The 13393-nt window shown below is 35.4% G+C and overlaps 1 long non-coding RNA gene across 1 annotated transcript; it reads left to right on the top strand.

Moving 5' to 3' along the window:
• Positions 1-1419: 1419 nt before the first annotated feature.
• LOC129899081 (uncharacterized) lies at positions 1420-12509 on the top strand. Its single transcript, XR_008769475.1, has 3 exons — positions 1420-1724; positions 1921-1957; positions 12245-12509. It is a non-coding gene; the product is annotated as an uncharacterized LOC129899081 (long non-coding RNA).
• The last annotated feature ends 884 nt before the right edge of the window (positions 12510-13393 follow it).

Below are 13393 nucleotides of genomic sequence, written 5' to 3'. Positions count from 1 at the left end.
AGAGTAAGGTAGTTATAGGTCTTAGGGATAGGTCCAAAACGACGTAGCTTAGGTATTACAAGAATCAGAAATGACTAAAAATCCCTGAAAGAAATTTTCCAAAGTGACCTTACGGACCGTCCTGGTTGTCCGTAGGTTGACTTCAAAAGATCTGTAACCCAAGTCAAAAGCCAAGAATCCATCCTATGGTCTGAAGACTACTCTAAGGGTCATAGGCCCTACTCGTCCTATTGACCCCTTAAACCCAAATCTCTAAATGTCCACCCATGACCTCATCTACAAGATGTAGGTCCATCTACGGATCATCCTATTGGTCTGCATGTCAACTTTTGAGCTTGAAAATCTTAACAACTTTAGGACCCTTCTTACGGACCCTACTATGGACCGTATGACCTTGTATGGTCAGTAGGTAGGCCTCGTGCAACAACTCTTGAAATTCATTTTTTTTTCAAGGTCAGGGCTTACCTACGACTGCCCTCCTATGGGCCGTAAGATTTTGTACGACCCATACGTCAGCTTATAGGAGTTTGTATCAGAAACTTTTCTACATTATTTCCTTCCAATCACTTTTTTTTACTTCCAAGGTGTTACAATATTTCCCCCTTGGTAACATTCATCCTCGTATGAGACTCAACCTAGCATGGATAGAGTAGGAAAATATATTTAACAATCCAATATGAATGCAAAACACATCAAAATGCATAAAATCACGGAGTAATCAACCCCAAGCTAAAACATGACTTTAAAAACTTATTTCATAAACATGCATGTATATGAAAACATGAGGATACCTCAAACGTATGAATCCGAGAGAGTAAACATGAGGAGTTAATACCTCAAGCTGAGACTGAAGCGGAGGAAAAAAGACGAGGATACCGGGATATCATATCGGCTTCGGCCTCCCAAGTGGCATCCTCAACTAATTGATTCCTCCAAAAAACTTTAAAGAAAACAAGTTCTTTATTTCTCAACTTCCGGACTTGAAGATCAAGAATCTCAATCAGAACTTTTTCATAGGAGAGACTTTCTTTCATACCAACACTTTTCAATGGCACAATCAGATTAGGATCACCAATACACTTATTCAACAAAGAAATATTAAACGCGGGATGCACCGATGCCAATTCTAAAGGAAAATCCAATTCATAGGCCACTTTACCAAAATACCTCAAAATCTGATATGGGCCTACATTTTGGGGATGAAGATCTTGTTTGGATTGCTTTAAAAGTTGATCAAACCAACTTTTAAATCATTTTTAGCTTATAAAAGTGTTTGAAAAAATTAAAAATGACTTACAATAAGTTTTTTTAAATAAATTAAATGTCGGCTTACAACCCTTTATTAACAAAAAAACAAACATAATTAAAAAACATAAAAGGTCCAAACTAAAAATAAAGAAAAACAAAGAAAACACTAATATATACAAAACAAATAGCAAAATTGGAGACTCTCACTATCTTCAGATAGCAGGGTCTAGGGCCTTCTTTCCAAATCCTTTGTCCAATCTCCAACCCAGCACATTAATGGCGGAATCTTCGCCAAAGAATCCTCTGCAGCTGATGAGAGTTGAGTGCACCAGTGAATCACCTTAGGTACGGGGAAGAATAGTGTTGAGCATGGATAGATTACACCAAGACGCTACAGATCTCACTAACGCCATGTATTCTTGTCCATTAAAGATTCTTCAACTCAACAAATCTTGGCCCTGTTCCTATATGAAATGGTAAACTCCCACTCTCCTATTATTCAACTCAATTTGAAGTTCAAATTACCATGATATTGCAGCTGTATATGGAGTTCCTTCCAAGTCCTACTCTTTAGCTAACACTCAGATGAGTAAATCTACCCATTTCCAATTTTAAAATCTTGATCTATACCTTTTATGTCTCCATTTTGTTTAAATCTTTGCCCCTTGGCAGGTTGAGTTCCAAGGAACTGATACCACTATCTAAAAAGGTAAGATCTATCTTTCCATGGAAATCTGATAGGACTTCATTTAAATCATTTGCATGACATATATTGAATCTATAACTCATTGTTGGCAGTCGATCCAATTCCATACTACAAACCATATAATTTGTTTTGCACTTTATTAACTCTGATGTTTGGAACCTGATTTGCATCCATGATTAAAAATGATTTTCTTTCTCTTGGTATTTCCTGTATTGATTTGAATATTTTGTATTCTGAACCTGCAAAACAAAAAAGAAAGTGAAATAATTTTCCACTTTATTTCCTTTCTTTAGAGTATGTAGTACTTCCACCTCCTTATTTCTTTTCAATGAGTTTATGTTCTTGATCATAATATTCAAACTTCAAGGGAACTCCCAACTCCCATTTAAAATCTTGGCCAGTATTAGAGAGTCAGTCTCTATACTTACAGGAAATAAATTGTGTGTAACACAATAGCTTAAGCCTTTCGCCATTGCAATATTTTCAGCCTCCAAGATTGATTTCATACCAAGATCATAAGTTGTAGCAAATAAAAAAGCTCCTTTTCAATTTCTAATACAAAATCCTCCAGCACTTGGACTAGGATTTCCTTTAGAAGCTCCATCTGAGTTACATTTTTAAGTTCCATCCCTAGGAAGTTTCTAGTAAATCACCTTACCAATTATCATTGGTTTATATACTTTAAGGAAATTCACCAAGTTAGGTGAGTCCTTTAGGATATTCCTCAACTAAGGGTATCTGTAAACAACTAACCTATGAAGGTTCCTGTTTACTTCCATCATTATATCTTGTACAATCATGTTATCATCATGCCTTATTCTATTCCTCCTTTTCCAGATGTTCCATAGAATTAGACCTGGTATAGCATTATATAAAGGTCTTATTTTTGCTGAGCAGTTTGCATTCTGCCATATGTTTACTGTATTCTTTATCTTGATAAAAGGACCCTCAACACCTGCAGCTCTAGCAAACGTATTCCAGATCTGGCTAGCAGTAGGACAGGAAATAAATAGGTGTTGATAGCTTTTATTTACCCTCTGGTCACAACAACACAATATCTCTTCTTCAGATCTAATTTTGATCAAGAAGTCACCTATTGGGATCCTTTTCTTTATTAATCTCCAGAAGAATAAAGATACCTTAAAAGGTAGGCCCTTCTCCCAAATTTTATCAAATATTTCATTCTCAATTTCAGGGGTCCTAATAATGTCCCAGGTAGACTTAACTAGAACCTACCAGAATTGTTTAACATCCACAGAGGTTTATCTCCTTCTTCTGATTCATGAACTCTCTCAATATTTGTGAGAATATGATCAGCAATATTATCAGGGAATATATTTCTTAAGAGCTCTTCATTCTAACCTCCATCTTGACAAAACTAATCAACATCACTCTACATCCATTCATTATTATGAGTAACTGGGAGATAGTAATATAGTGCATCCAATTGTGTCCAATTGTTAAACATGGCACCAGAATGCCTACAATTTGGTTGCCACCATATTTCCTGATGTATAAAATCTCTGGCAACTAGCATATGTTTTCAGGTTAGGGAACCCCTTCTCCTTTCTACTGTTTGTGGTCTGTGCCTTTTACAATATTTATTTCATATGAAGTGAGACAACATAGACTTTTTGGTCCGGAAGTTCCACCAAATTTTGCAAATAAAGCTCTTGAAACATCAAATAAAGATCTGAATCCTAACCCTCCCTCCTTTTTGGGTAAACAAACTTCATTCTAGGACACCTAGTGTTTGTTACTTCCCACCTCCTTAAAATTCCATAGAAACCTTGCAAAGATTCTATGCAGATCATGAATAACACACTTGGGGGTTAATGATAGCAGATAACTGATAAATAGGAATAATCTGTAGTACATTATTGATTAAGACAGCCTTACCCCCAAAACACAAAAGCTTTCCTTTCCAAGCATGCAACTTATTTTGAACTTTTTTCATGAGTTTAGAGAAATGATTCTTCCTTTTCCTGGCATGTCCAATTGGACATCCACGATAAATCAATGGGAATTTACCTCTTGGGAAACTAGTACATTCTTTTATCATCTGGATGTCACTTTGTGCTACCTTGTGATACACAAAGTATGCACTCTTCTCTTTATTGATTTTTTGACATGATTGAGCTTCATAATCTTGTAAAGTCTTCATAATCAAGTTCACTGAGAATCTGTCTACCTTGGCAAAGATGATGGTACCATCAATATAGGCAAGGTGATTTATCTATTCACTCTACTGTGGTAGCCCATATCCTTGATATCCTACATAACTAAGTAGATTATTAAGAGCCCTATCTAGGACTTCAACTGTTAGAATGAATAAGGAAAAGGATAATAGATCTCCTTGTTTAACACCCCTAGTTGAGTGAAAAAACTACAAGCTTGACCATTGATCAATACAGAATACCAATTATTGGCAACTAGTCTCCATATTTTATTAGTAAACACTTTAGTAAAGCCTATTTTTCCAACACTTTAATTAGAAAACTCCACTCTACCCTATCATAAGCTTTGTCCATATCAAGTTTGAGCACCACATTACTACCTTACTCCTCTTCCTGATATCCACAATGAGTTCCTAGGCAAGTAAGACATTTTCAATCATACTTCTCCCTTTGACAATTGGTTAGAAAAAATAAGGGAAGATAATAAACTTTCTAGTTTGTCATGAACAACCCTAGACATAACCTTGTTGACAAAATTGCTAAGACTGATAGGTCTCAGATCAGCAAAAGATACCACATTATCCTTTTTAGGAATCAGAACCAGGTTAGTATGAGTGATGGATTTTGGCAGAGTCATCCTCTTAAAAGCAATCACCACCTCCACAATATCATTTCCTACTATGTCCCAGTAGACCTGAAAGAAGTGCCCAGTGAGACCATCAGGTCCACTTGCACTATTCCCATTAAGGTCCTCAGCAGTGGGAGTCCTATTTAGAACTTAATTATCTTCTTCCTTGATCATAGAGGGAATTAACTCCTCTAGTGATAAGTCAGATTCCTGCATATCACTAGTAAATTGATCTTGATAGAATTTGATAACCTCCTCTTCTACCTCACTACCTTCAGCCCATGATCCACCAGTTTTCTGCTTTTTAGAGATTTCTAGTCTCCTCCTTCTACCTTTTACAATGTTGTGTAAAATTTGGTGTTCCTATCTTCTTCAATGAACCATTGCATCCCAGCTTTTTGCCTCCAGAACTCTTTTTCAAACTTTAAGTATTTGTGTGTTCTGCTTGAGCTCTATTCAGAATGGTTCTGTTATCACTAGTTAAAATTGACTTAAAATAAGTTAAAAAATCAAAAGTAGGATTGTCCCTGCTTTTTATTTTTTAACTTATAAGTCATTTAAGTTTGAATTTTTATTTTTTGACTTAAAAGCTAATTTTTTTCCAGCCAATCCAAACGGACTCTAAGCTTTCCTATTTACCAATACGCATCACACCCTTCATTGGAGAGATTTTCATGTAAACCCAATCATGAACTTCTAATTCAAGCTCTTTTCTTCTCACATCTTCATAAAAAAAAATTCGACTTTGGGCAGTCCTCAAACCCTCTCTAATAAGTCTAACTTTCTCTATGACTTCATGAACAGATCAAGCCTTATTAAACGACCTCACCAACGTCAAACCACCCAATAGGAGACCTACACCTCCTACAATAGAGAACCTCAAACAGATCCATATGAATACTCGAATGATAGTTATTATTATAGGCAAACTCAATCAAAGGCAAATGATCATCCCAATTAACCTTGAAGTCAATCTCACAAGCTCTCAACATATCCTTCAAATTCTGGATATCCCACTCGACTTGACCATCAATCTAAGGGTGCAAAGTTGTATTGAGCTTAACTTGGATACAAAGACCCTTCTGAAATGATATCCAAAATTGATAACTAAACCGAGTACCTCTATACTTAGTCATTCGGTCTACAATAATCCAAATTGAGTCATGTTGACAATGTGTCTGAGGTAGATCCGTAATAAAGTCCATATTCAAGTCTTCCTATTTTCAAGTAGGAATCTCAATATCTTAAGTTAAATCTCTCAATTTTGTATGTTCAACCTTCACTTTTTGGAAATTCTGACACTTAGCCATAAATTCTGTAATATGCTTCTTCATGCCATTCTACCAATAAACTTTCCTCAAATCACAAAATATGTGAGTGTATCCTAGGTGAATAGAATATCTAGAACTGTGATCTTTCGATAAAATTTGTTGCCTTAAACCATCAATACTTGGAACACATAAGCGACCTTGGTAACGAAGCGCTCTATCTCTCTCTCTATGGAGAATGCCTCAATAGCTTTTCTAAAGCTGCTTCCTTCAATTTAACCAAAATCGGATCACTATCTTGTTTTGCCTTAATATCTAACATAAGAGACAATTTTGAGTCATTTAGCACTATAACACCACCATCCTCAGAATTAACCAATTGAACACCCAAACGAGATATTCTATGCACATCATTAACATACTCATTTTTCTCATCCTTAATATGGGCACAACTATTCATGGACAATCTACTAAGAGCGTTGACAACCACATTTTTCTTTCCCGGATAGTAAAGAACACACGTCATAATCCTTAAACAATCCTTTGGTGAAGATTCAAATCCCTCTGCTTAAACATATATTTTAAACTCTTATGATTGGTGAACACATCTATATGAACACCATATAGAGTGTCTCAATATCTTCAAAGCAAATACCACTACGGCTAACTCCAAATCATGAGTTCGGTAATTCTTATCATGAATCTTAAGTTGCCTAGAAGCATAGGCTATCACTTTAGAAATTTTCATCAAAACACAACCAAGACCAATCCTCGAGGCATCACAATATACAACATAATCATCGGATCCTTTCGGTAAAGTCAAAATTGGTGCGAAAGTAGTAAGTTGATCTTTCAACTATTGGAAATTCTTCTCACATGCTTAGAACCATTGAAATTTTACTTTTTTCTGAGTCAAAGTAGTCAAAGGCAAACTAATAGAGGAAAATTCTTTCATAAACCGTCTATAGTAACTGGGTAAACCCAAGATATTCTGAATATCTGAAGGAGAAAGAGATCTAGGCTAATTCTTGACTGCCTCAGTCTTTTTAGGATAAATTCTAATGTGATCACGTGAAATAATATGGCCAAGGAATGCAACCGACCTTAAACAAAACTCACACTTTCTAAACTTAGCAAAGAATTGATGATCCTTGAAAACTTACAAGACAATCCTCAAATGATCGATATGCTCATCCTCACTCCAAAAATAGATCAAAATATCATTGATAAACACATAATGAATATATCCAAGTATTGCTTGATCTCCCTATTCATCAAATACATAAAAGTTGCAGGGGCATTCATTAGTCCAAAAGACATAACAAAAAATTCATAGTGACCATATCGAGTTCTGTTCGTCTTCAGAATATCACATTCTCTCACTCTAAGCTGATGATAACCTGATAAAAGATTAATATTTGAGAAATAACTAGCATCTTAAAGCTGAGTGAGCAAGTCATCAATCCTTGAGATGGGACACTTATCCTTGATTGTGACCTTGTTCAACTAATGATAATCAATACACATACAGAGAGAATCATGCTTCTTCCAAACAAAGATAGTTGGAGCACCCCATAGGGAGATACTCGGTCTAATAAAATGCTTATCCAAAAGGTCCTTTAACTGTTCCTTTGAATCCCTAAGTTTTTCCAGAGGCATTCTATAAGGAGGAATAAATATAGTCTAGGGATCTAGGAGAAGATCGATTCCAAAGTCGATTTCCCTTTGGATAGGAATACTAGAATGATCATCGGAAAATACTTTTGGAAACTCATTCACAACAAAAACTAACTCAAGAGTAGGGGTTTTAGAATTTGTATCCCTAACCCATAATAGCTGATAGATACAACCTTTGAAAATTATCATTCTAGCTTTAAGGCACGACATAAACTGACCCTTAAACATTGGATTACTACCCTTCCACTCTATGACTTGTTCATTCGCAAACTAAAACTTAACCATTCGGGTTCTACAACAAATATAGGAATAAAAAGAATGAATCTAATACATACATAGAATAACATCAAAGTCCGTTATATCTAACTCTACAACATCAACAGAGGTGATTTTTTGAAAACTAAGACCGGACAATTTCTATAAACCCATTTATCTAAGACAGAATCACAGACACGAGTAGAGACTGAGAAAGGTACTAACAAGATTTCGGGACTGACATTAAACATTAGCAATATAAGGAGTCACGAAAGAAAGGTTTGCTCCAGAATCTAACAAAGCATAAATTACACCGAATTTTGCGTTCAACCAAGCCTTTCCATTTCGAAATTGAGAAAGATCACTCTATCAAATTGAAAGACTCGTAACATATCAGTAACCACATCAATGGAATTCTCATGATCCTATCGAGTCTAAAGAGCATAAAATCTATTCTGATGCTGACCACCACTAGAAACAGGTGATGTACCCTACTAAGCCGAGCGACTTGAAAAGGTAGACTGAGTGTGCTGACGACCATATCTACCATTTCTAGCAATCGAAGGGTAATCCCTCATCTTGTGACCCATCTTATCATAATCAAAACATGCATTAGAACTGGCTAAGCAATCTCCCCTATGGTTCTTCCCACACTTCCTACATGCGGAGATAGTCTAAACACTTAGAGCACTCCCTTGATGCATAGGGTTAGATTCCTTATCCTTGTTGAACTTCAGAGTCAAAGCACTAGATGAAGTCAGGATAGAGAACTTCTGTCGAAATTGAGAATGATCACCATTATTGGACCTCGAATGTAAAAAGTCACCACTATCAGTTCTTGCCTTCTTAGTCTCTCTAGTCCTCTTTTTAAGATTATCTTCCTTAATTTGTTTGGCCTGAGTCATCAACCTCGAGATATCTATTTCCTTGATCAATATTATGGTTCTACACTCTTTGACTATCATATCCAAAACATTAGAAACAAACTTGCTCATACGAGCTCTAGAGTCAGCTACTATTGTCGGAGCATACTTGGACAATTGAGTGAATTTCAGAGCATATTCCCTCACACTCATGTTTTCTTGTTTCAAATTAATGATTTTTTACACCTTAGCCTCCCTCATATTAAGGGGAGATAAGCGGTCTAGAAAATCACCCTTGAACTTGTCCCAATCCAAAGGAACCGCATCAATAGTCTTTTCTTCCTTCCATTGGTTAAACCAAACTTGAGAAACTTCCTTCATTTGATAAGCGACCACATCCGCCTTCTCTATCGTAGTTATACCCATGATGTCCATGATCTTTTGGATTCCCTAAACAAACTCTTGTGGATCCTCATCCAACTTAAAACCATGGAATGTTGAAGGATTAATCCGAGTGAAGTCTCGAACCCTTTTCGCCATCGTACTCACATTAAGGTTCATGAGAGATACCACCTCTCGGTTAGATTGTGTCGTCATGATTTGGGAAAACACTTGAAAATCAGCCCTAAACTCGGCATGAGTGACTTGCTGGGCCAAAGGATCAACCAGAACTTGAGTACATGTTCCCTACCAATGGAGCTCTTCATGAAAGAATGATCCTAAAATGCATAGAACATGAGTTAGAAGGAAACCTTATAGAGTTTAAATCTATTGCATGAATTAAGAGTGATGAAAGAAGTGAAGTTTCTTAAACGTCTTGTAGCCTCTTATTCATAGATATAACGTATTTCACATCGATGAACAAAACTCTACTTAATGCGACTTGTCAAACACTCTAAGACACTTGAACCTGATGCTCTGATATCAACTTTTTTCATGAATCAAGCTATACCCTAGACGTTACACAAGGAATAGGATACCGTGAGACCCTAAATAAGCCCTTAACATAAGCATGAATTAAGATAATTAGATAATCAAAATAAATGAAAAGTAGAAGATAAGTCTCAATAGCAATCTCAACATAACATAGAAATATCTGAAAAAAAGACCATAAGAAGAAACTAAGTCTGACATAAGCCTATACTACCAAGGTAAGATGCTAGGAGATAACCCTAGCTAACTCAAAAATTTGAAAACTAAAAATATAGTTAAAATGAAAATCATATGAAACACTTCCTCAAAGAATAAGGACTCACCACTCAATAGACAACTGATAAGAATGCAACTCTAACCGCGGGCATGAGTAGGATTATCATGACTATACTATAAGAAAATATAAGCAAAGAAGTATACGATCAGTACTATGGAATGTAATGAGTATGGATAATGTGCAGTGCATAACATAAAACATGATAATGAAATGATCAGGCTAAAACGTGATATAATTCTTTAAAACATAATAAGAAACATAAAACATGGTCAATGCAATATTTGTAAGAAAATCATAATCAAAACATAGCATAGTGAGAGATATCGTTAACCAACATAAACCATGTGAGCTATAACATGGAGTCCAATATTTTTCTCACACTAAAAAGAGATGTCCTACTTGATAGGTCCAATTAAGGCAAATCCTACGGAGGCATGTAGTTTTGGGACCCCTGGGTAATTATAACTAGTCAACTCGATGCTAGGTGATACTTTCAACAAGAATAGTCATACTCATAACATAGTCTTTGAAAATGATAAAAGTCTACTAATACCAAATTTATCATAACATACTTGAAATATAAGAATAACTCCTTTAACAAATAATGATTATAACACATTCATAAAAGACACTTATCTAAGCATCTAAATTATGATAATCTTGTTCATAAAAAATCAAGAAAATCCTTTATAATAAAATACTTCACTTTTGAAGCAACCTTGTTTTCATAATATCATAATTGCCACTTTGTCTAAAGCATCCTTAAAATCATAATTTCATAAATTCATAATGTATGTATAATATCTCAAACATAGTTTAGAGTCATAAAATAGGCATAATGCATGGGTTCATGAAAAATTTATCAAAACATGTAATTAAAATCAAATAATGCATAATAAGATTATTGAGAACGAATAAAAGTATAGTTGGCTGAGGCCAATGCAAAATCTCCAAAAACATAGGGTTTAGGAAGAAACCATTGAGAGGAATTAAAAATTCTTTGGGCCTCCATGGATGGAAAAGGATCCATGGTTTGCATATACCTCAATGAAATCCTAGTTTGAAATTGAAAGAGGAGACTTGAATCCTTGAACCCTAGTTTGATTGGAGAAGATGACCTTGAGAGAGAATTTTTTGAGTCTTTAGAGATTTTAAGTGAATGAGTGGGAATGGGAGAAATTTGAAGGGTAATGTAGTTATAGGTCTTAAGTATAGGTTTAAAACGACATAGCTTAGGTAATAAAGAATCAGAAATGACTTAAATAGCCATGAAAGAAATCTATGTAAGTGACCTTATGAATTGATCTATGGACCGTAGGTCCTTCTACGGATCTTTCTGGTCATCTGTAGGTCAACTTCAGAAGATCAATAACCCAATTCAAAAAGCCACAAACCCTTCCTACAGTCCATAGACTACTCTACGGGTTGTAGGCCGTACTTGTCCTATTGACCCCTGAAACCCAACTTTATGAATCTCGACCACGACATCACCTATAGTACCATCCTGTTGGTTCGTAGGTCAACATTTAAAACTTGAAAATTTTAGCAACTTTAGCACCCTTCCTACGGACCCAATCTACAAAACGTATGACCTTGTACGATTCGTATATAGGCCTCATGGACCAACTTCTGAACTTTAATTTTTTTCAAGGGTCTTGTCTTACCTACGAATGCCCTCCTATGGGCCGTAAGACTTTATAGGACATGCAGGTCTACTCATAGGAGCCTGCACAAAAAATGTTTCTGCATCATTTCCTTCCATTTACTTTTGTTTGACTTCCTAGGTGTTACATTTAATTTTTACATATGTTGACAAGCTCCGATGGCTCATAAATTCTATTTCAAATTTTACGCTTATAGCGTCTGTAGTTAAGTTGAAGCGGGTCTACAAAATATCTTGGGTAGTCTACAAAGTTCATCGGGCAATTTCGAGACTTTTTACTTTGTGTATTCGCCACATATGTATTGTGTCATCACATATTATATGTCAGCTTCTAATAGACTTCTGTGTAGTGTGTTTTCGATAGTATTATTATCTTCACCGTCTTTTCAAGTAAAAATGACTTTCTAGTGGAGTTTTTTGCTTTTAGTGTTGGTGCTATCATGCTCCTTATGTTATATGGTATCTTTCTGAGTACGGTTGGCTATGATTCCTATTAAGTACTCCGTATTTTGATTCTCAAGCTGCACTTTTACATTTTTTTAAATGCAGTGCCTAGTACGAGCCATCCTCGCTGATTTCTAATGGTTCAAGGCCGTCACTGTTTAGATCATGGAAGTTCTTGGCATTTGGAGACTTGTTGCTTTCTTTTTATTTTTGATGTCTATATTTTATATTTTGTAAGACAAACTTCTTGTATATAGATATATACATGTACTTTAGACTTTTTTATTGGTGACACTAGATTCGGAATTGGCATCTATATATTGTCTTTCTTATCACTTTCGGACCCTTACAGCATATTTTATACCATTTTCTACATATTTATGCAATAGACCCCTTTGTTGCCTTAATATAGCTTTCACATTAGTTATATCTAATTTTACTTATCTCGTGTTATTTTAGGTTGTGACTTCCTTACTAGGGTTAATCATAGGCACCGTCGAGTTCAGATCATGACATCATTGCTTCCTTAATGTTAGAAAATCTAACGTTTACTCCTTAACTTCATTCAGGGATTTGTCTTTGTGCATTGTGATGGAACAATTGAATCATCACACATTCATATTTTTAAATGAGAAATTTTTGTTCCTGATCCTGTACCAATTGTGATAGGAAAATCTTGGTGAATTGATCCGTACAAGTGCTACTACATTTTAAATAATATATTGCATACCAAATTTCTTTTGGGAGGTTTTTTTTATAATCTTGGTGATTCAGTGGAAAGTGTTTGTGTGATGCTGGCTCAGACCGGAGATCAGCGTTTAATGAAAAACTGGCTGGCTCTGACTGCAAGAGAGCCTTTTCCCGTTCCGGGAAGGATGTAGTTGGCAGAAAAAAGAGCTTATCCGGGTCAATCCCACATAGAATATGAAAGAATATTGTCAATAGAAAAATTTAACTTGATAGTTGTTATTTAAAAAAGGGGGGATTTAAACTAAAACAAAAATACAAAGAACATCAATAGCTTGGATTAAATATTTATTTGTATTTAGATTATTAGAAGTAACTAGGAATGTGTTCTCCATGATTTCATAACTCAGCATGAATATTGTATTAGTGATTGATTTTAGTTCTTAGCATGCAAAATTGGTAAGTTAATTTTACCTAAATCTTTGATCCGGCAAATAAGTGAATATCACCACGCAACTTGATCCATCTACGAGTGTATACTTTACTAACCCTCACTGGGATCAGATT

Source organism: Solanum dulcamara, chromosome 1, assembly GCF_947179165.1.
Source record: "Solanum dulcamara chromosome 1, daSolDulc1.2, whole genome shotgun sequence".
In the NCBI taxonomy this organism is placed as follows: Eukaryota; Viridiplantae; Streptophyta; class Magnoliopsida; order Solanales; family Solanaceae; genus Solanum; species Solanum dulcamara.
Note: the sequence above shows the minus strand (reverse complement) of the source record. Positions and strands in the feature narration are given on the sequence as shown.